Source organism: Ambystoma mexicanum, chromosome 8, assembly GCF_040938575.1.
Source record: "Ambystoma mexicanum isolate Mex_15411 chromosome 8, UKY_AmexF1_1, whole genome shotgun sequence".
NCBI lineage: Eukaryota > Metazoa > Chordata > Amphibia > Caudata > Ambystomatidae > Ambystoma > Ambystoma mexicanum.
Genome location: NC_090929.1, coordinates 741,995,399 through 742,019,814, shown reverse-complemented (window position 1 = coordinate 742,019,814; position 24,416 = coordinate 741,995,399). Strand labels below are relative to the sequence as shown.

The 24,416-nt window shown below is 46.9% G+C and overlaps 1 long non-coding RNA gene across 1 annotated transcript in view; it reads right to left on the bottom strand.

The window, feature by feature from the left end:
• Nucleotides 1–24,416, bottom strand: part of LOC138472416 (uncharacterized) — a 54,040-nt gene that overhangs the window by 5,290 nt on the left and 24,334 nt on the right. The gene's annotated exons all lie outside the window — the stretch shown is intronic.

Sequence of the window (24,416 nt, the reverse complement as noted above, 5' to 3'; positions counted from 1 at the left end):
AGTAACACTAAAGAAAGAAAATGCTCCCTGTTATATAGATATACCTATGCACCTACATATGTCCTTCTGCTTTTTCTTTTTCTTTCTTCTCATTCATCCAATGGTTCCTCTTTTTGATTTTCCTTTGGCTGTCAATCAGCTGCAAAGTGTGTCTGGGGTGACAACTGTTTAACTGATTGATGTGGACCCATTTCTCTCTGACAGCTCTCCTTTGGCGATACGGATTCTGTAGGCGACAGGTGAAATTTTGTCTACAATTTCAAAGGGACCGCGTCAGGAGGGGAGGAATGTTCTCTCCTTAGTCTGGTTCCTCTGAAAATTGTACAAGTAGACACTGTCTCCTACTTGGTATTCTTTTTGAGTTGTTTTTAAGTTGTAGTGGGTTTTCATCCCCTCTGCCGATTTCTCCAGATTTCGCTGAGCGTACGCAAAAGCATGCTGAAGGTGCTTTCTTAGATTCTCAACATATTAATGATATATGATTTGATATGATATGGCATTTATAACGCGCCTATACACAAGTGTTTCAAGGCGCGATGAGGTACGGGAGGGGGAACAGAGGGAAAACAGACAACAAATCTTACTAGGCCAGGTGTCATTCAGATCGCGCAAGTGCAAGGGAGGGGGGAAAAGGAAAGTGCAGGGGGAGGGGAAATTGCAGTACATGAGAAAATAAATAACAGGATAAATCAAAGAACGGCCAGCTGGTGGAAAGTGCAGGGTGAGTGCAGGCATAAGTACTGGTGGGGGAACTGTAGGGATACACAAAACAGTCCCCAGGTGCAGGGGTTGCCAGGGAGGCAGTACAGGTGTCAAACTGCCAGGGCTTGGGTCAGAGATCCAAACGATGGCCAGGTAACCCTGCAGTATCAGTATCAGCAGGACTTCAGCAGGGGAGAGGGGGAGAGAAAGCAGAAGCAAAGAGGAAGGTTTTAAGGTGCTTTCTGAACCGAAGATGGTTCTCCTCAAGTTTCAGGGAGGCAGGGAGGCTGTTCTAGAGGGAGGCCCCAGCTGAATAGAGAGATCTACCACCAACTCGTTGCTTGGAGAAGCGACTGACCCTTAGGGAGTTAGAGGCAGATGAGCGAAGAGCTCGAGAGGGAAGATATTTAGGAAGAGAAAGTTGAAGGTATTGAGTCCCCAGACCCCAGGCCCCAGAAGGCCTTGTGGACGATGCAGAGGGTTTTGAACTTGATCCTCGTAGCCACTGGGAGCCAGTGCAGAGATTTCAGTCCTGTTGAGATATGATCCCTGGGCTTGAGGCCAAAGACAAGTCTTGCAGTCCTGTTCTGGATGAGTTGCAGAGGGCGTAGAGTAGAAGCAGGCAGATTTAGAAAGAGGCTGTTGCAATATTCAGCCTAGAGAGAACCTTAGCTCTGGAGACAGTGAGTTTATGGGGGAAGGAGAGGAAGGTATGAATAACCCTGAGGAGGTTCAGCTGGTAGTGTGACTTCTTAGAGACGTCAGTTATGTGAGGAGAGAAAGAGAGTGTGGAGTCGAAGACGACCCTGAGGTTTTTAGCCTTGCAGGTCGGAGCAGGAAGAGGGGCAAGAGAGGTTGGCCGGAGAGCTACACGAAAGAAGGGAGTGGGTGTGCCGATGAGGAGAATCTCAGTCTTACTAGCATTAAGGCAGAGGTCATTGGTGGCACACCACTCCTGGATAGCAGACAGACAGTCAGAGATAAGGGATGGAGAAGAGGTGGCCGAAGGTAGCCCGAAGATGAGCTCAGTGTCTTCCGCATAGCACTGAAAGTTGGGGCAGAGAGAGGCAATGCGGTGGGCAAGGAGTGCCAGGCATTGGTTGAACAGCCAGGCAGAGAGGTTAGACCCCTGAGGGATACAACAGGTAGAGAAAAAGATAGCAGAGAGGAAGGACCCAAGTTGGACCTGGCAGGGTCAGTCAGAGAGGAAGGAAGTCAGCTACGCCAGGGCCTGACCAGTGATACCAAGGTTATTACAGAGACAATTAAGCAGGATGACATGGTTGACAGTGTCAAAGGCAGAAGAGAGATCAAGCAAGATGAGGATGCAGAGGGTGTTAGAGTCAAGATTGGAGATCAGGTCTTCACAGATGTTCAGGAGAGCAGTTTCCATGCTTCTGGCAGCTCTGAAGCCAGCCTGATGGTTGTGAAGACAACCAACAGATTCAGTGTGGAGATTAAGCTGGGAGATGGCCAGTTTCTCCAGGTACTTGCCCAGGAAGGGAGTGATGGAAATGTGGCGATAGTTAGCCGGGCAGGAGGGATCGGCAGAGGGTTTCTTAAGAAGAGGGTGCACAAGGGAGAGCTTCAGGGGGGGGGGTGGGACGACTCCAGTGGTGAAGGAGTGGTTGCAGAAGTCAGCCAGGGCAGGAGCCAGGGTGTCAATGTGGTCCTTGATGGTCTTGGAGGAACAGGGATGAACATGTTTTGACGAGACTTTCATAGATCGGACCTGTCTGGAAATCTTGCCAGCAGAGAACAGGGGAAAGACAGAGAAGGAGGGAGGAGAGGTGGCTGCAGAAGGGCCAGAGGAAGAGCAGGGAGTATATGGAGGGAAGGGAGAGGAGGAGAGTGAGGATAGGATGTCCTGAGTTTTAGAGATGAATTGAGAAGCCAGTGCCATGCAGAGGGCCTGGGAAGGTACAGGAGAGGTAGAGACTGCGGCAGGATTGGCCAGTTCCTTGCAGATTTTAAAGAGGTCAGCCGAGTTGTTAGATGCCGCCGAGATGCGGGCTTGGATATGAGCTCTCTTCCTGGTGAGGACAGAGAGCCGGTATTGCCTTTGGAGCAGGCGGCAGGCCAGTTTGTCAAAGGATGTACAAGAAGTACACCATTTCCTCTTTTCCACCCTGCACTTGCGTTTTAGGGTGACAAAGTCTGAGTCGTACCATGAGTTGCACTTGGCTTTGGGCTTCAGGCAGATCCTCATGACAGGGGCAAGGATATCAAGAGTATCAGATGTAGCAGAGTGGAGCGTGGAGAGGGCTGTATCAGGGTGAGAGTCAGCCAGAGGGGGGAAGAGAGGAGAAAGTGGCGGCAAAAGCCTCAACTGATACGCGCTTCATGGGTTGGATGACCGAGAAGATGGGTGGCAGTGATGGAAGTTGCTTGGCCTGAGGAGTGGAGAGAGTGAGCTGGGAGGAAAGGAGAAAGTGATCACTCCAGGATAGAGGAGTGGTGAGAGGGACAGAAAGGGGAAGGTCTGAGGAGATGAGAACATCCAGGGTGTGCCCTGCAGAGTGAGCTGGGACAGAGGGGAGAATAGTGAGTGAGAGAGAGTCGCCGAGATCGTGAAAGAGTCCAGAGGGAGGACAGGAGGTATCCAGGTGGATGTTGAAGTCTCCAAGAAGGAGGAGTTGAGTGGTCGAGGCCAGCAGTGAGGAAGAGAGGTCCGCCCACTCAGAGGGGAAGGGCGAAATCTGACCAGGTGGCCGATAGATAGTAGCCATAGTAAGGGAATGGCTAGGGGAGAGAGAGAGCCTGCAGACAAGGCATTCAAAAGAGGAGTAGGCCTGTGTAGGAATGACAGAGGCAGGAATCCACTCGGGGAAGATCAGGGCTACACCCCCTGCAGAGCGGTAGGACCTGGGCACGGAGAGGATCTTGTAGCCATTGGGGAGGAGGGTGTCAAAGCTTGTGACAGAGCTGGCCGTGAACCATGTCTCGGTGAGGCTGAGGACATGAAGGTCAAGTTCTTCCAGAAGGTGGCAGATGTCGTAGGAGTGTTTGATAGTTGAGCGAGAGTTAAGAGTGGCAATGTGGAGAAGGTTACCATCCTTGAAGGACTTCCGGGTAGGGGTTCAGATCAGTGGTATGCCCTGTGGAGGCGTGGAAGGAGCCTGAGGGGGGGCAGAGAGGGAATGAGAGGGCTAGGTAGACGAGGGGGAGGCAGCAGGGGGAGGCGAGGATGCCGTGGAGGGGGCAGAGGGGACAGCAGGAGAACAAAGGAAATTGATGAGGCACGGGAAGCATCTATCAAAGAGGTGAAGTTTGGCCTGAGGGCCTTGGACCAGAACAGTCCCGTTTGAATAAACATTAATGATGACCTTAGAGGAATGGAGGGAGGCCAGGAGTGCATCCCATTGGGTGCCACCATTAATGGGAGAAGAAGAGAAAGGAGAGAGCACAGAGACCATATGTAGGGTCCATACGTCTGATGAGGGAATGACAAAGAGGATGTCGGTGAGAGTTTCCTTGGAGGAGGCACTGGTATAGGTGTCAGCCATAGGGAGGACTGGGTTGGAGACCAGGATATCCTTTTTAAACTTCTTCCTACCAGATTTAGTGAGGAGGGCAGGATAGTCACTAGAGAAGCAGTTAGAAAAGATAGGTGAGACCGAGAGCACCATAGAGTAGGAGGGGAGAGCAGAGAGGTGGAAGGGAGAGGGGAACACAAGGGAAGGGCAACGGGCAGAGTGCAGGCAGAAGGGACAGCGAGAGGCAGGAAGGTTGGGCAATAGGACAAGACGACAACACTCAGGATTAAGAACTATCAAATAAAATGCACGTTTTTAGACAGGTGGAAAACCACCTAAGTTTGAGAATCCTGAATAGAGGGAGAAAGGCCTAGGTTTCACAATGCAATTTTAGGTACTCATACAGTACACAATAAAGACAACAGGTGGAAAACCACCTAAGTTTGAGAATCCTGAAGAGCGGGAGAAAGGCCTAGGTTTCACAATGCAATTTTAGGTACTGATAAGGTGCACAATAAAGACAGCAGGTCGAAAAACCACCTAAGTTTGAGACTCCTGACTAGGGTGAGAAAGGCCTAGGTTTCACAATGCAATTTTAGGTACTGATACAGTGCAAAATAAAGCAGCAGGTGGAGGCGTTTATCAGTGTCTGCTCTTGTGTTCTATAGAGCAGATGCTGAGGTAGAACCATTTTTTGTCCAGTCATTAGCTCAAATGGAGACAGTTTGATCGCAGAAGATGGTGTAGATCAGATGGCCATCAGAACAAGCGGTAACCGGATGTCCCAACTTGGCCCTGAATCTGCCACAAACTTCTTGAGAATGCTCACAATGGTTTTATTGTACCTCTCAACTCCCCCACTAGAGGATGGGCTGTATATAATATGGAGTTTCCTTTTTACCCCAAGTATCTCCCACATCTTGGTCATCACTTCACTGGTGAAGTGACTTCCTCAGTCTGACTCAATCCTTTGGGGAAGGCCAAAATGCGAGAAGATGTGGTTGATCATCAGGGCAGCTGCTGTTTCTGCCTTGCAATTTGAGGCTGGGAGACATTCCACCCATTTGGTAAACAAGCATGTTACTGGTAACATGTACTTGTTCCCCCTAGAGGAGCGAATCACGGGCCCGATGAAATCTACTTGTAAATCTGACCAAGGCAGTATCATTGCCCTCTTCTGGAGGGGAGCTTAGTGTGTGAGTGAGCTTGGCTGGAATTGTGCACACAAGACACCCCTTCAAGTATTGGTCAAGGTCCTGCCCCATGTGTGGCCAGTATGCAACTTCCCGCAAGATTTGTAAAGTAGTATGAAACCCCCGATGACCGACTGTGGCCGCTTCATGGGCGTGAATTAGCATGAGGCTTCGGAATGAGGTAGGTACCACGCACTGGTCACATCCCGTGATGGATCTCCTTACCAACAAACCGTCTTGGATTCGGAACATTTTGGGAAACTGCATCAACACCCTGAGGTCCTCTTTCCCAATGTAATAGGTTTCTGTCAGAGGAAAGTTCACAGGGTCCTCAATGTGTTGGTAAAATTTCCCAATAATCGGATCCCCTTTTTGTGCCATAATTAAATCAGCATCTGGGGTCTCCTTACTCCACTGGCTAGTTCAGAGTTCATTGTGAGCTAGTATCTGGGACCTTGTGACAGCAGTGACCTGGGTTTCCCCCAACAGGGCCTCGATCTCAAGGAGATCACCCTGGATGGCTCTGGTTTTGGCCAACTGATCAGCCAGGTCATTTCCAGTTTTGTCTGATCGCTCTATTCCGGAATGACCTTAATCTTTTTCCAATAGATGGTCATCCCATTAGAGGTGACCAGATCATCAATATTTTGTATGAGCTTGCCATGTTTAAGTGGTTTATTGTTTGCACACAGCATGCCTCTGGTTTTCCAATTGATCAGGTGCTCCACAAACCCGTTCTGGACATAATTTGAATCAGTGATTGTGACCAGTTCGTGGAGTCAGTGTGGCACGACAATGAGGATGTCCTGTGCCATTAACTCTGCCACCTGACTATTGCGGAGACCGATCTTGTACCCAGCGGAGGGTTTCGGGGCATCATTCACCCAGGCATTCCCAACGCTGGCCACCAGTTCCTTTTCCCCGTTGTTGTCATCATGATAGGAGCACACATCCACATAAACTGTTGGCATCCCCTGGCACGTGTCTTCTTCATAGACCTTGTACGGGGAATTCAGGTACGCCGCCATGTTGTCTTGGGTTTTGAGACTTTCGTCCTCGAGACAGTTTTCTTGGGCACAATCATGCAAGTCAGGCAAACCTTACGTGAGGGGACTCTTCTTGTTTTGGCCATATCTGACCTCCACAGGAAAGCCTTGCAAGGACAGAATCCAGGAATTAATTCTGGAATTACTTACATTTCCTGTCCGGATTCTTTTACTTTGGCGAAATTGCAAATGCTGGTGCAGAGCCTCCACAATGATGTGCTCCCCCTGGATGAACGGGCAGTAATTTTTCAATGCCCACACCATTGCCAGGAGTGCTTTCTCACAATCGTTGAATTTTTCCTCCACAGAGGATAAAGTCTTGTTTGCATAGGAGATGACTTTATTGACTGTGTCATGCTTTTAATATAATACTGCTGTTAAGCATGTATTCGAGAACCCTGTCTCCAAGGAGAATTCCTTGTTTTTGACAGGGTAAGCCAGACAAGGCGCTTGTGAGAGACTTCTTTTGAGTTGTTTTACTTCCTCGGCTTGTTCTGGACCCCACTCCCACTTGACCCCCCCCTTCAACAGATAGATATAGTCTTGTGACCTCTGCGTAATCCTTAATGAACTTCCTACTGTAATAAGTCAGTCCAAGAAGGCTCCTTAGTTCACGCAGAGTTGTGGGTTCTTTCAGTTCTAGTAGTGCTTCCACTTTCTTCGCCTGGGGACAGAGACCATCAGGTGTGATTTCATGTCCCAAGAAGTTGACACTGGTCCTACACCACTGTGCCTTCTGGAAAAACTGTTTTGCTCCGGCAACCCTCAACTGGGTCAGAAAATAGTGGATTTCCGCTATGTGTTCCTCCACAATTGAGCTTTTAATCAGGACATCATCCACATACGCCAGGTTACCCCTTTCACCCAAGTCGGGCATGGCCTTGTGTAGAAAGATGTTGAATTCATTGCCAGAGTTTATGTATTCAAAGGGAGTCCGGTCCATGTGTACTTCTGCCCCCGAAGGTAAAGGCCAGCTTGTACTGGTCCTCCCTACTGACGGGTACTGTCCAGTATTCATTGGTCAGGTCAATGACGGTGTACACAGTTGACCCCTGTATCTGTGCCAGTCCCTGGTCAATGTAGGGAAGAGGCCATTGGGACATGTGGACTTGTTTGTTCAGCTCCCTAAGGTCTGCGCAAAGTCTCCATTGGCCATTTGGTTTTAAAATCCCCAGTAGCAGATTATTAAAGGTACTGTGGACTGGACAAAGTATCCCACCGGACTCTAGGTTTTTCATGATTTCTGCAAGGGACCCATAGACGTGAGAGGCAAGCAATATTGCTTCATGAATACAGGAGTCATTCCAGAGTCTGTGGGATTTGAGGTGATATGTATCTTGGTACGACTGCAGTTTTACGAGCTCACAGCAAAGATATCTTGAAAATGTAAAAACACCTGTTTCTACTTTTGCTTTTGTTCCTCGGTCTCACAGGCATCAGCGAGGTTGACCCATTCTTCAACCATCTGTCTGAAGCCTGGAAAGACCTCTGGTTTCGCGATCTCAGCGGTCTCCTCCAGCTGTGTGGAGATATCTCTGTTGAGGGTGTTGACCTGGACAGAGTGTTTCAGGTAGGAGATGCAGTCATTGTGTACCTGGAATATCACCACTGTAAGGGCAGGAAGAGAACACCAGGAAATTCCCCCCTTGCTGGGTGAAGATCTTTCTGGTGGTATGTCATCGTCACAGTCTTAGCAGTTAGTGGGGATTGGTCGTATAATTTAATTCCCTAAGTCCATGGAAAAATGCTGGTCATCAACTGCCATTCCAATACTGGTACCTGCGCCCAGAGTGATACTCCTAGGGTCGCTCTTATCCATCAGTGTTGGAATGGTGTTCTGTTCTACGTTAACCAATGGTGTTGGGTTTAACCCCAACCCCTGCTGTTGAAGATGGGCATTGAGGTGTACATAAGCGTCTGGATTTTGAAGTTTCTGCCCTCTCTTAATTTTTTAAGTCAAGTGGGAATAGTCGGTTCTGTCCTGGGATGGTGACCTCCTCTCCAATTTGAACTTCAACTGCATATGGTAGCAATTGAGCTGACCGAAATGCCTTTTCGGAATCATCAAAGCCCATAGGGTTGCCCTCCAGTTGGGACCAGGCCTTGCAATTTATAAGATGCAAATTAATTGCGAACCGATTGAGAATGTCACTGCCTAAATAAAATGCAGCAGGGACATCTCGCACGACCCAAAAATGATGCTCTATGCTTGTATCACCTATGAACATTTTTAGCATATACTTGCTAGGCAGGATATGTTTGGAATTGCGAGTTTCCAGGCCCATTTCCCACTTATCAATCAATTTAAATGTGGGAATGGTCGGATCTTTTGGGAGTTTCCTGAACAACGCTTCGCTGATGAAGCTTTTTCCATTATTCAGGCACACTCTGACGAGAACAGGCTCCCTCCCCTCATTTAACTGAATAGGGAGTAACAGCTGTTCACTCTTCTTCTGAATCTCAGCCAAACTTTGAGCTGGTTTTTCATCACTTTTGACTACAGGACTTGGATTTTCAGATTGGGGATCGGTATAAAATGTCAAGGTATTTCCGTCCAGTGTGGAATGCCACTTGAAACTGGAAGGAAAGTTGATTTTCAGGAAGGAAGAGGAGTTCCCATCACCAGTTTGTGGTCCTACAGCAATTACTGTAATGTCAGTTATTTGATTGTTTTGGAAATGGAACTCAATTTGGTCAGATTTTTGTTCAACCATGTGGCATGTGCCATTTAAACTGATATAGTTGATGCTTTGTTTTAATTTTATTGGCCGGTTAGCCTGAGTCCAGAGTACCTTGTTCACGCAGTCTATTATAGGAGACAACCTCCTGAGGAGGTCATTTCCTAATCGACATGGGGTTCCCTCTGGAGCCACAACTATTACCAGGTGCTTCACCTTGTGTCGCCTAATTTTAATCTCCAGATCTGCAGTCCCTCCGATGGGAATTTCATTCCCGTCGAAGTTCTGGAGTTGTCGAGGAAGAGGGGTGAAAGGAACTTGGTGTCTCTCCCCCGTTCCTGAATTTAGCTGCTCAAAGGCCCTTTTGGACTGAAGAGTGGCTTGGGATCCAATGTCCACCAGTGCTAAAAATGCACATGGTCCTTGCACTTGGACGGGGGCATAGAACCTCCCTTCTTTCTCCTCCAATGGGCAAAGGAAATGGGAATTCTGGGCAAACTGGGCGGTGAGTTTCTTTATTTTGAACTCCGACACAGTAGGGTTTCCGACAGTTTGCTGGGTCGGAGTCCAGGAATCTGTAAAGAAAATTTGGCATCCTGAAATAGGTGGGATTTTAGAATCCCCTTTTTCCCTTAGCTCTGTGCTGTCCCCCATTAACTGGAGACAGTCACTACAATCAGTTTGTGGGGAGGATCCCCCAGTTACTGTTACATTCACAGGATGGCATTTCTGGGGTTCATGGATGGGCGATTCTGAATCAGTCCCCACACCTACCCAGTCTAGGTTTTGGTCTCTTGGGACCCACTTTCCTTTGGGAGGAATTCCCCCATCCTTTAAGGACAAGACTTTCTTCCCAGAATCCTCCAAGGATTCTTCCCCTTCAAACTGGAGGATACTGACTTCCTCCACAAAATGGACCTTTTTGGTCTCTTTGTTTCTCCTACCCACCCTCTGTTCCCTGGGTTGCCGATTTTCGGGGGCAGGAGATTTAAGTTACGGTTCCGGGGTGTCCTGGGGCTTTTTGCGGGTGAGGTAGGAAGGCTCCACTATGGCTTTGCATCCCCCTTCCTCCCATGTCTCCTCCTCTGGAACCAGTGGGTTATCAGTGTTCTCTCCCTGTCATTGTTCAGGGGTGCCAGACCCTTGGTTGGAGTTATTCTGAACCACCATGTTCATCTGAGGGTTCTGCTGAGCCCTCAAGAAGCGACCCAAATGTTGAGTCAAGCTCTGGACCTGGTGCTCCAGTTGGGACACCTGCTGCGGCTAGTACGGGGGGTCTTGGATCAACTCTGGGTTGCTCTCGAGAAGGGTAAATATCCCTTCTCTGGGAGTAACCCGAGTACTGGGGGTTCCCCTGGTAACCCTCCACCCTTGGCATCCCCTCGCCTGGATTTGGTGAAAGCGAGGAGAGTAAGGAGGGTTGTTCTGCTTGTTGGGGTTTGGAAGGTACCAGGGGAAGAAACTTACACCAGGATTTGGAGGATTACTGCCCTCCTGAGGGAAGTTTGGAGGGAAGTTTCCTGGAACCATACTCACCTGATTGGACCGCCCGCATGGCCGGTGGAGTCCACATGTACCCCAAGATGGGTATGTTGCTCTTATACCCATGGCTGGTGTAATTGGCAGAGTTAGGGGGCACACCTGACTACCACCTGCTTACGACTGACCAGAGGGTCTTATTTGCCTCTGATTGGGTTGGCTTTGGGAAGGTGTATTTTTAGGCCCCCCATTTCTAGGTCCAAAATGGGGGCACCCTTCACCTCTGCCACCTTAGCAGCAGTGGTGGTTGGTTTTGGGTTTTTGGTGGGATTTTTGTTTTCGACAGGCTTTTGGACCTCGTAGATCCAGGTAGCTTGCTCTATTACCCATTCCAGGGTCCTATCCTCATGAAAATCTCTTTCCAGCTGTTTCATGATATATTTTGGGAGTGCGTGAATATAGGTATTTATAAATTCCCTACTATCTGTGCGCATCCGCCTAGTAGTTTCTGCAAATGCCCATTTTAGCTCCTGAACAAATTCTCTTGGGGCCTGACTCTCTCCACAATGTAGATGGTAGGCTGCCTTGCGGGCCTCCTGGGGGTTTCTGTGTGTGGAGAATTGCATCAAGATGGCCGCCTTGTAGGTGGACCACCTTGAATGGTTTTGATCCTCCAGCCCAGCAAAGAAGGTGGAGTACTCTGGAGAGAATGTCCATTTGTCAAATTCTATGCAATTCTGGCTGTTTTTAATGTCAAAAGAGGTCATCATATGTTCATAAAGCGCCAGATGCTCCCAGACAGCATATTTGCCATTCTTGTGGTACAAGGTCATGAAACTCCTAATACCTTTAATCTGTTTAATGGAGTCTTTCGCCCAAGCTCTCTTTTGCTTGTTAGCCTTCTTTTGCGCTGTACCTGAGTCCATTTGCCCTCAAACTCAGAGCTGCTGCTATTTGAGGACCCTCATTATCCTCTAGGCGGTCCCTAATTCTTTGAGCTTGTGAGTTTCTCCCAGAATGATGGGGCCTAGTCTCATCTCCCTGTGGTGCCTTGGGCTCTCTGGGTCACTCCCCTTGGACTCACTCTTCCGCACAGGAGAGTAGTCTTCTGACTCCTCCCTGCTTCCAGAATCCCCCCCCACTGCCCTGCTTGGGTGGAGGTTTTTAGAATACTCTTTTGAGGCCTCAACTCATACTCCTTTTTCTCTGCAAAGCATACCAAGTGGTTCCTCTGTAGGTGATGTTTCTGCAGGTCTAGCCCCCTGATTTTCTCCTCATAGGAGCGTTCCTGATCAGATCCCTCAGCCATAATATCTTTGTACCTGAACAGGGATGCCCTTTCATCAGTCTCTGATGGACTCTGGCCTGTCAGCTCAATCATGTTAGGCCTATTTAAGTCTGGCTGCCTCATGGTTTCCGGTTCATGTGAACCTGGGGGCATGCAGTCAGCAGTGCCTTGTGCTTACAAAATGGTAAATGGGTTTGTGTCCCTTGCTACCGAGGGCATCATGCTGTGATCAGGGGTTGCGTTGCCACTCTCCTTGTTCGGGGTCCCTCAAGTTTTGATTCAGCCTAGCACACTCTTCTTCTAACTTTCCAAGTTTCTCCTTCTCGTCCCCTACCTCTTGATAGTAGGCAAAGGTCTGAGACTCTGCTCTGCTATCAGGGTTTGACTTGCCTCTATTACATTTCCTTGGGCTGCTACCTGGCCCTGGAGTCCCCTGTTCTCATCACAGAGGGCCTCATTGTCTTTTTGTGCTGTCTGTATTGCCTGGGAACACGAAGACCATTTTCTTGCAGGAGATACATCTCCTGACTTTGCACATTTCTAGCTTGGGTGGTCTCTTCTAGATCATCTTCTACTCGTCTTGTGTGCCCCAATAATTTTTCATATTCTACTTTTATTTTGTTTAGTTCCTGGAGGACTAACTCTCTTGTCTGTAGGTCTGTTTTTAATTTGCACACTTCCTGGTATAGGGCATCTTTTTCCCGATAGAGGGTCCCAACCTGTTCAGTGAGGTCATCCTTCTGTCTCTTGATAGCACTTAATTTCTGGCATTCTTGGTCAAATTCTATTTGGGAATGAAGTTCCTTAATCATTAATTTATTACTTTCCTCTTCCAATTGCTTGATCTGATTTTGTAAAGTGATTATCTGCCCTGCACAGGCTCTATTGTACACCACCTGTTGGTTTAATTTTAGTTGACTCTCTTTCAGGGACTCAACATTTTCCCGACAGTATTCTTTTAATGTAGCTAATCTGGCCTCTTGTTCTGAGTTGGTTTGTTGCTGTACTGCAAACTCCTCTTTTAACTGTTTGATGTGGTTTTCAAATTCGACCACATAATTTTGGCTCTTTTGTAATTTTTCTTCTACCTGTTTTAATTCACTCTGGATTTGGTTTAAGAGCTCAGATTGTTTTTGTGCAAGGGTTCTATTTTCTTGATATTTTTTCTCCATAACCACCATGTGAAGGTATGTGTAGACAGTGAGTTGGACCATTTTAAGCTGCTCTTCTTTAATATTCAGAGTCATATACAACTCAGTCAAGGCTTGATGTAACAGGCTTAAATGTACATGTTCATGTTCAACATCCACCTGGATGCTTCCTGTCCCCCCTCTGGACTCTTTCGTGACCTCTGCGACTCTCTCTCACTCTCTATTCTCCTGTCGGGGCCGACCCATTCTGCTGGGCACACTCTTGATGCCCAGATCTCTTCTGACCTTCCCCTCTCTGTCCCTCTCTCCACTCCTCTCTTCTGGAGTGATCACTTTCTCCTCTCCTCCCACCTCACCCTCCCTACCCCACAGGCAAAGCCACCCTCATCGCTGCCACCTTCTCGCCCCCTCTTTCCCTTTCGGCTGACACCCACCGTGACACAGCCCTCTCCACTCTTTACTCTGCTATATCTGATACTCTTGATATCCTTGCCCCTGTCATGAGAATCCACCTGAAGCCCAAAGCCAAATGTAACTCCTGGTTTGACTCGGATCTCGTCACCCTCAAACGCAAGTGCAGGGTGGCAGAGAGGAAATGGCGTGCTTCATGTTCATCCTCTGACAAACTGGCCTGTTGCCTGCTCCAAAGGCATTACCGGCTCTCCGTTCTCACCAAAAAGAGAGTCCTTATCCAAGCCTGCATCACTGCGGCATCTAACAATTCGGCTGAACTCTTTAAAATCTGCAAGGAGCTGGCCAACCCTGCTGCAGTCTCTACCTCTCCTGTACCCTCCCAGGCCCTCTGTACGGCACTGGCCTCTCACTTCATTTCAAAAACTCAGGACATCCTGTCCTCACTCTCCTCCCATCACCTCCCCCCCTCTATTCCCTGCCCGTCCTCTGGCCCTTCTGCAGCCACCCCTCCTCTCTCCTTCTCTGCCTTTCCCCGTTTTTCTGATGATGAGGTTTCAAGACAAGTCCGATCTATGAAAGTCTCGTCAACACAGGTCCACCCCTGCTCCTCCAAAACTATTAAGGACCACATTGACTCCTTGGCTCCTGCCCTTGCTGACTTCTGCAATCACCCCTTCGCCTGTGGAGTCTTCCCATCCCCTCTCAAGCACTCACTTGTGCACCCCCTTCTTAAGAAACCCTCCTCCGACCCGTCCTACCCAGCTAACTATCGCCCTATCTCTATCACTCCTTTCCTGGGCAAGGTCCTCGAGAAACTTGCCATCTCCCAGCTTAATCTCCATGCTGAATCTGTTGGTAGCCTTCATGACCACCAGTCTGGCTTCAGAGCTGCCAGAAGCACGGAAACTGCTCTCGAACCTTGACTCTAACATTCCTAGTGTTCTCATCTTGCTTGATCTCTCTTCTGCCTTTGATACGGTCAACCATACCATCCTGCTCAACCGTCTCCGTGATAACCTGGGTATCATTGGTCAGGCTCTGGCTTGGCTGACCTCTTTCCTCTCAAATCGACCCTCCCAGGTCCAACTGGGGTCTTTCCTGTCTGACATCTTTTTCTCTACCTGTGGTGTCCCCCAGGGTTCTAACCTCTCTCCCTGGCTGTTCAACCAGTACCTGGTACTTCTCGCCCACCGCATCGCTGCTCTCTGCCCCTACTTTCAGTGCTATGCTGATGATACCCAGCTCATTTTCAGGCTACCCTCGGCCTCCTCTTCTCCTTCCCTCATCTCTGACTGTCTTTCTGCTATACAGGAATTGTGTGCTGCCAACGACCTCTGCCTTAATGCCAGTAAGTCCAAGATTCTACTCATCGGCACACCCACTCCCTCCTTCCCTGCAGCTCTCTGGCCGGCCTCTCTTGGCCCTCTTTCTGCTCCTACCTGCAAGGCTAAAAACCTCGGGGTCATCTTCGACTCCACTCTCTCCTTCTCGCCTCACATTTCTGACGTTTCTAAGAAGTCACACTACCTGCTGCACCTCCTCAGAGGTATCCTTCCTTTCCTCTCCTTCCCCCAGAAGCTCACTGTCTCCAGAGCCCTGGTTCTCTCGAAGCTGGACTACTGTAACAGCCTCTACCTAAAACTGCCTGCCTCTACTCTCCGCCCTCTGCAACTCATCCAGAACAGGACTGCGAGACTTGTCTTTGGCCTCAAGCCCCAGGACCGCATCTCTCCAGGAATGAAATCGCTACACTGGCTCCCTGTGGCTGCGAGGATTAAGGTCAAAACCCTCTGCATTGTCCACAAGGCCTTCTGGGGCCAAAATACCTTCAACTCTCCCTTCCTAAATATCTTCCTTCTCGTGCACTTCGCTCATCTGCCTCCAACTCCCTCAGGGTCAGCCGCTTCTCTAAGCAACGAGTTGGTGGGAGATCTCTCTCTGCTGCAGGGGCCTCCCTCTGGAACAGCCTTCCTGCCTCCCTAAAACTTGAGGAGAACCATCTCCGGTTCCAGAAGTGCCTCAAAACCCTCCTCTTTGCTTCTGCCTTCTCTCCCTCTCTCCCCTGCTAAATCACTGAAATTGTACTAAATCAGCAACTGGGCCACTCACCAATCTCGGTCCTTGGCCCAGCCACTCTCCCCTGCACTGCCTTCCCGGCAACCCCTGCACTGCGGGACTGTCTCTGGATCGCTACAGCCCCTCTGCCCAGCACTTGTCTGCACTTATCTTGCACTTGCCACCAGCTGGCCCTTATTATTTATCTTGTTCGTTACTAACCGTGTACCTCACTTTCCCCCCTCCCTTTCCCCCCTTGCACTTTTCCCGTCCCCTTAACCTTGCACTTGCGCGATCTGAATGACACCTGGCCTAGTAGGATCGTTGTCTGTCTCCCTTTGTCCCCCCCTCCCTGCCTCGTCGCGCCTTGAAACACTTGTGTATAGGCGCGTTACAAATGCCATATCATATCATGTTGCCCTTTTACGTTTAGGAGCACACCGGTTGACATTGGTCTAATAACTCCATGGTGACAAAATACCTTCACAAACTGCAACTCCAACATGGTTGTATATGCAGTATGGTGCCTGTGTAAAAAAAATCTACGTGGGCAAAACAGAAAGATTAAAATTCGATTTGGTGTACATAGGAGCTGCATTAGAAACAAAATCCATAATGCCCCACTAGTAGAGCACTGGATTGAACAGCACTGTGGATGACCTAAGCTGGACCATCCTATACAAACAAAGGCCAGGTTTGGATAGCAATAAGGACAAAAGGAGATTACTATTAAAAGAACAACAACACATTTTTCTAACCAATAGTATGGTCACAGGACTCAACGAAAAAATCGAATGGTGGGGGTAATAACAGAAGATATTCTGATTGCAGGAAATCTCGGATCATGGAATTGCCACATTGTACGACCACTCCTTACCCATGTAGTGAATGCTCAATAGCTCAGTGCGAATGGTCCGCAACGAGACAGGTAATCCTGAAGTTACATCTTTACTGGTCATCCGCAAGTCGCGTAATGCCAGACGCGAATACGGTAGTAACTTGTCAAATGTAATCAGCTTATGATTGACGGGTTACCAAATAGCTGAGAACGCGTAATGCCAGACGCGAATACGGTAGTAACTTGTCAAATGTAATCAGCTTATGATTGACGGGTTACCAAATAGCTGAGAACGCGCATGTGCGAGATTGGAACGCAAGCATTTAAACTCCAGGACATGCGTGAAAGGAACTGAAGATTTCCCGGAAGCGGTCCGTGCAGAGAGGAATCAGACAAGTCGGACAGAAAGAAGCGGAACCCAGATCCCTACTTGAAACGGTGAGAACTATCAGGGTTTAAACAGTTATTACCGTTTCGAGAAGCAAACACGTTTGTTTCGAGGGGATTGGGTCCTCCGACGTATTCCATATCTATGACATGTAATCACCACAGCTGTGCTGATTACATGTCATACATATGGAATACGTCGTCGGACCATCCCATCGAAAGAACGTTACCAGGTAAGAAAGTAACTTGTTCTTCTAAACGATGGACTGGCTGACCAATACTGGGTGGGCAAGAGGCTAAAATATTATCTCAGAGAAACCCATGCTTCTGTAAAGGATTATAGACATGCTGCGTGCTACACGCCCCATGGCGTTAATTAGTAAACTGTTTATATAATAGCGGGTATGCTGGAGATGACGTTGTCTCGTTTTTTACAGAGACACGTTTGGTCTTGAAACAAACTGGGAGCAGTAGCACGGGCAAGAGCTGGACCAGGGGGAACTTGCCTCAGCTCACGATAAAGGTTATGGCGCATGTAGCACAGCCGCATAATCCTCCACCATGTTTGGTCAGGAAAGGAGATAGAACCGACAACGTAGGTTACCGATTGAGAACTATACGAATTAGCTCCTCTATTTTGTAAGGTGACCTCGAGGAGTTAACTAATTGATGACTGGGTGTTTGGATTTATCCCCTTAGTGTTTCAAGGGACGTACCGAGGTTGGATAAGAGAAACCCGAGAATCCACGAGAAAAAAGAAAGTAATGCTGTTTTGACAGTATTTGGGAAAAAAGTTTCATCTGTCTAGGTAAGCTGCGAAGATGCTAGCTGCACTAATAACATAGAAAAACACGCAAAGGCGTTGCTAATGGGCTCTTCTTGTGTCTCTACATTTCTCTTCCCCCGGAATCTCTGTAGCCTACAGTGACTCCTTTCCTGGTGTGATTCAAGATGGCTCTTTTTCCCACTCTCTGATGACAAACACACAACATAGAGATCCTGCGTATACGAAGCAGTCCACATCCACTGTACCTCACGGTGAGTGAACTAGAACCTTGCGTCCAAGCCCACGGGCAAGAGTAAAATAAGCTTGGACATTGCTTAAAAGAGACTTCTTATTAGTCTTGAGACTTGACCAATAGATCTAGGAAGAGTAGTAATCGTACTGGATGCAGGCAGATTTGTCTCACTGCATAAAATATGTGATTAGACTTGGAATCAAGATTTCTGTTATTAACTAACAGTCGTTAGATAATGGAGCAGCGTAAATAGGTCATTGACATTCCTGTTTTATGTGTATTGCCCCTTGATAGGTGGAGATTTTCTTCCGGGTCATTCCACCAAAAGGGGATTAAAACCCCATGGAGACAGAATATCACTGCAACTCCTACAAGAATTCTGTAAAGGAAATGTTCTTGATTGTAAAATCCATTTATTTTTAAATACTGACCTACATTGTTAGATGTTGCATGTCTTACTAACTCCTCACACAAGCCCCTGAAGAATTTCCGGGTATTCGATACGAGACACCAAGCGCGGAAACAAACATGTCGGGCACAGTTTGTGGTTGCGAAATGAAATTGTGAAAGTGAATGAAGAAAGAATGAATGGAATGCGTTTTAGCGAGTTGTGTTTAATGAGGTATGGCCCAGTGTGATGATTAGCACAGCACAAGACACTTTAACGGACAAGTATCCAAACTAACATACTTACCTGTTGAAGGGTGTTAACACATGCAGACACAATAGTGTACGTGTCTTCCTCATCTTGTTGGTAGAAGAGGGTACAGGCACTTTAGCATTGTGAGTTTTTTAAAACTTTTTGTATGCATTTGATAAATAAAATATGTGTATTTTTCTATAAACTTGCTGTTATGCAATGTTTTTTCCAGCACCATAAATGAATTTGGTCCTGTAATGGAATCCACCTTGATAAGGTAGCAATTTTAAATCACAAGCTTTGTGTTTTCAATGTATTAAGGGTTGATCCCTTCAGTTTAAGGGGATGCTTAAGGTTGATACCCCTTAATCTCCTTTTGTTGGATTTTGATGTAACAGGCCGCTGTCCTGCCACACATCCATGTTCATGAAGGTGACCTGTTGCATCATGTTGGCTAGCCAGGCTCACTGATCCTGTTCCGCCATTCCCCTCTAATTAATAGTTTGGACAGAAGGTGCTGCCTAGCTATATTAATCTCTACGGTGCTCATTATGAAGAGTGTTATTCCTTTATTACATTATATATGCAAGGACAGATCTATACTCTGCTTTTGTCTAGTTTAGGGTTAAGTTTACTTTATTTTTACACACAGGCCTGATATCTAGGCTACAAGTGTTGGGATGGTGCTTTTACAGTGTAACACAGTTTTCTAACCACCAAAAGTATCACTACCCTCAATGAGTTAGACTGCTGTGTTAAGCTGTCACAGGGGGGAACACTTACTTCAATCATGGCACGAGCCCCCAAGGTTTTTATGGCACAACACACACCAGCCCAAGACTTCTTCTACTGACTCTGAAGGTGGTGCACAATAAAGCACAACTTTTTATTTTTATTTGAACCCTGGATTATTTCTTGAAGAGGCACCCAACCCGTCTCACACCCACCTTAACAAATACCCTGTGTTGTAGTGGACCATGAACCAGGCTGGTGTGTAACAAAGAAATATTTATTTATTTTTAAAATTCAAATGAAAAATCAAAGCGAACATTTTTTAGGGCAGCAATCACCAGTGTGGTGACAATATAATGCAACATTTTATAATACAATTAATTCAACTTTCTGACACTTCTACATAAACAATAAATAGAAAAGGAAACAGAATCACTTTTTCTCACACTCATAGATGGCACATATGTTATGCACTGCCCCTGCAACTCTCCCCCACACACCTGCTAACTAAATTCTGTGTGGGTCTAAAGCAGTGGCAATGAGTCAGAAAGAAGAGGGAAAATTGTTTTTTAAATTCGACCCACCACCCTAGAACTGAAGGCCAAAAACGAAAAATGAAAACCTCCAAATTGAGCAAAAGAGCATACTCGGATTTCACTTGTTACTTAGAGATCAGTTTACATTTGCGGTAGGATAGATAGGACTGAATTTCGTGTGGATGCGCTAAAGAGATAAGGAAGCTTGCAGGCTCCTGATCGGAGCACTAAAGCAATGTAGACACAGGTGAGAAGATCGATTTTGGGAGGAAAACAATGCAACATGAATCACACGTGGTAAAATTGCAATTTCTTATTTTACACAGGCTTTAAACTGGCAAACAGCTAAGAAAATGGGCTTAGCAGGCAAAATCAGAAATCGGTTTTAGGGATGGGAACAAAGACACAGAACAGATAGGATGCTGAGGGAAAGGGATGACTCTTATGGGATGATGATATGAGTTTTATTATGGGAAGTGCAAATCGGATTTTTAAAGAAAGCAAACTACACGGGCAAAATCAGTTTTGTTAGCACAATTATTAGTTCTACTGAAACTATATTTTAAGGCAATAATAAGTAAAAACACTTGACAGAATAGTTACTTTCGAAGTGCAACAATAATGAAAGTGAGTTTTTAATGGGGAATTCATTAATTTATTCCAAATAATACTAGGGACTTACTCAGATAACTGAAGGGAATAAAGAACAAATATGCTAACAGATATAAACTAAACTGATTCTTCTAGGGAAAGGGTGAACCGAGGATACTGGAATTTGGGAAATGATTAGGGTTTTTATGGGATTTGGATAGGGTTGGAACAGGATGCAAAGTAAGATAGAAGGATATGCAGTTTTTGGTACTGGGTGATGGGATACTTACAAGGCAACCTTGGGTATGGTAATTTGGACAGCTAGCAGGATCTCTAGATGGTGGGGTCACCGATCTGGTTCCGGGTAGCGGGGGTCAAGAGCTCTGTTTACTGGCTCAGGTAGGCTCTTCTGGCGGGGAATAGCTGGGCAAAGTCTGGACACTGTGGACAGCGGAGTGGGCAAGCTGGGCAAAAGGTCTGGTCAATGGATTCTCCTAAAGGGGATCATTTGCCTTTCCTTCTTTCTCCCTGGATTATTGGGTGTGCCTGGGTCTGGATAGGTGGTTCTGGAGTTTTGGAATCTAGAAGGGTGAACGTTGAATGTTGAATATCCCTGCGTGTCCCTGTCTACCCCTTATATAGCCAGAATGACATCAGAGAATTTTACAATATGGGCGGAAGTATGCTGGTCTTTCCCCCTGAATGGGATAGGCCAGTCTATTGTGGTCGCCTCCTCGCTCCGGGCTGATTGGTCCAAGGAAAGTGACCTCACCTTAGGTGTGTGCATTTCTATGACTCCCTTCGTCTCACAAGCCTATTTTTCACAAAAGTGGGTAATGGAACAAAACTTCATATTTACAATAGTCATCATCATAATATTCAGATAGGCAGATCCCATATTTCACAAGGAATATGCCGGTTTGAATGCCAATTCTGTGCGATGTTTCCTCATCCTTGGGCACAATTTTGCTGTTTTCAGGAGCAACGTTTTATCTAAAATTCAGCAAATGGTTACACATATGCATAATAGTATTTTGCATATTTTCCCCAAGTTTAATATCTGTGCCATTTACGCTTCCCCCAGAATTGCATTTATTTTGCCATTCCAGTTCCCCAGGTGATAGGAACAAGTGCTTAGTGTCTTTGGGTTTGTCCATAACTCACATAAAATACTGGCATAATATAACATTACTGCTTCTTCAGGGCATTGGGAGAAATGTCTTAATATGAAAAAGTCTTTAAATCAAATGGGCTGGATTTGTGCCAAATGTGGGGGGTCTTCCCAACCCCCGACAGCAATGGTCTCTGCCAAGCTTGGCTGGCAACAAAGAGTTTTTTATGATGTCTTTTGAAGTTTTTGACAGTTCCCCTTTCAGAGGGATACTTGAGGACATTACTGTTAATGCCAAGCCTAACTTGGCCTCCTTTGTTCATTCTGGCAGAGCAGCCAGTCAATCTGATGAGGGCGCAAACCTCCACACTTTGGCTATAACATATGCTCATGAGCGTTGGTCCATTTGTGGGGGGAATTCTTTTCCCTTGGGGGCAGAACACCTGCGTAGGCCAAACCTGTTCTGTTGGATTCAGAATTTTTTTTTATTTCTTTCTTTTTCACAAAAACCAAGTCTTTTTGGGAATACATATAATATACATTTCAGAGCCAACCCCATCCCCACATATATAATACTCTTTCTGTGTGAGTAATGGTATTATTTCACATTTATTTTTCAAAATGTCATTTTCCTGCAAAAGCAGATTTACACATGTTATTTTTCTCTCCTATTCCTTTCACAAAATGTGTTTTTTCCCCGCACACAGCTTCCTTGGCACTTACTTTCTGAAGTGCTTTTTATAGACCTGGTCAGTTTCTGCACACAGATATATATGCTTGAAAATGGTTTCTTGGTAATTGACAGAGGCAAGAGAGAGCATCTTTTCTTTGAAGTACTTTGCGCGTGTTTATTTATTTCAAAAAGTAAATCCAATCCGTGCAGACTAGAAGCAGCAATCATTTGCTTTTCATGGACTTTATTGAAGGAACAATGCCATTCTGGGAGGGATGGCCTTATTTGATGGTGTTCAAAATGAAATACACATACAGGGCTTGTGTTTTTAATAGAACCAAACTGTGTGATGTTAAAAATGAAAGTAGCACCAAAGCGATGCCGTTTTAAATGTGGTCATTTTCCTGTGCAGCCTTGAATATTTAAATGGCAGAACAGCAATGCACAGCCATTCTGATTTTGACTTGTTTTCTCTGGATTCACATGAATGACAACGAAATGCAGCTATTCTTGGAGTGGCTGTGTTCAACTCTTGCCCCAAATGTGCTCAGCAGACCAAAGCACAGCCATTTTTGGGTAACTGCTGAAATGCAGTTTTTGTTGTAGGGGGTTCTGCCTTAGGCCTTAAATGTACCCCACATCTGTGAAGACATTATGTGCCCGATTCATGGAATGGTCTGCATGGAAAATAGGGGATTTGCATGCCAAACCACGCACAAAATCATGTTTGTCTGTTCATAGAATCGACTGCCTGGTTCTTTTTTGTACTTTGCAGGGACTTTGCACAGGCTCTGCATGTCACTGCAAGAGAACAAGCGCTTTGCACAAGCCATCATGCAGGGCATGGCCGTGGTTTGCACAGAGGGCAGGGTAGGGGGTGTAACTCCGAAAATGAGGAAGAACAAGGGGAAATGTTGGTGTTACGAGGGACGGCCTGCAGGTATTCCATTGCGCGCACACACAAATGCGCCCAACAAGGCATATTCATGGATACTCCACCCAAAGGCAGGCACATAAACACTTGCACATGGGAATCACTGCAAGATTGGATATTGGCTTCAGGGGTGTGTGCACGTTGTTGGGGTTCCAATCAGACTTGTGGGTATGCGTAAGCAGTGTAGCCGGGTGCAGGCACCGTTTACAGGGTTACGAACACATGTGCACCGGGATATGACGACTTTTACGATATGTGCTACGCATGTTGAAGGGGTGATGGGAATAGTTATTGGGGATCAGACTCATCCCCGCTGGGGTGCTGGCCTGGTTGTGGGGCCAGGCAGTTTTTTCGGGGTGCATTGAATCGCACGTGAGGTGTGCGCAAAGATCTGTTCCCATGTTTGGAAAGGCTCTGCATGTAAGCATGTTGTGGGCGTTCCGGCCGCGACTTGCACATAGGGTTAACTTGCATGTACAATTCCATGAAAACGCATAGCGCGCAGATACTCTTTCGCTTACTGGACAGTCCTTCAGGAAATGTCCTGGTTTCCCACAATACAAACAAAGCTGTTGTTGTCTTCTTTTGTCCCACTCTCGTTTTGTTAATGGAGGCTGTATCCCTCCAATCTGCATGGGTTCTACAGCAATTTCAGGTACACGGGGTGTGTTTTCCCTTGGTCGAGCATACACTGTCCGAGGGTCCGTCTCAGACAGGTCTGCCTTTCGGTCCTGGAACCACTGGTCTAGCTGCACGACCAGATTTATGAATTCTGCAGAGTCTCTGGGCGGATTAACCACCTGGGCTAAGACGTCTTTTAATTCGCCTCGTAAGCCTCGATGGAATAACGTGGTTCTTTTGTTTTCTGGCCACCTAGCTTCGGCAACCAGTCTGTTGAAGGTAGCAATGTACATTAACAAGTCCTAATTCCCCAGACGGAGGGACAAGAGTTCATTGTCTACTGCTTGTTCCTGGGTATGGCGAGCAAAAGTTTTTCCATTTTTCTCTGTAACTGTAACGCTCACCTGATTCCCGTAGAGGCGCCGGTCTTGACTGGGCGTATACCGTATCGTCACAGGTGATGTGTAACACACGGCTGGCTCTTTGGGCTGGACCTCTGTGCACGGTATATCTGACACGAAGGGTAAGATGTCTGCAGATAGAAAATATGGGATTAAGGAACTGGGCTATTGAATGTCTCTCTCTTCTTCCCTTTCTCTTCTCCTGTAGAACCCCAAAGGTTAACGCTCTTACCTTAGGTAAGTGAACGCCGTGCTCTCCATCTGCTTCGGGGCAGGGTGCTGTAACCAGTTTCTTCACTGGATAAGGGGAGCAGGCCTCTTGACTTCAGAGGACTGCTGTCCGTCGTTTACTGCACGAACGGTAAGTTTCAAGTAATTCTAATGTCTTTAAAGTCTTTAGTAATGATGTTTCTTGTTTTGCAGGGTTCCGGCGATGGCGGATGACGGGCTG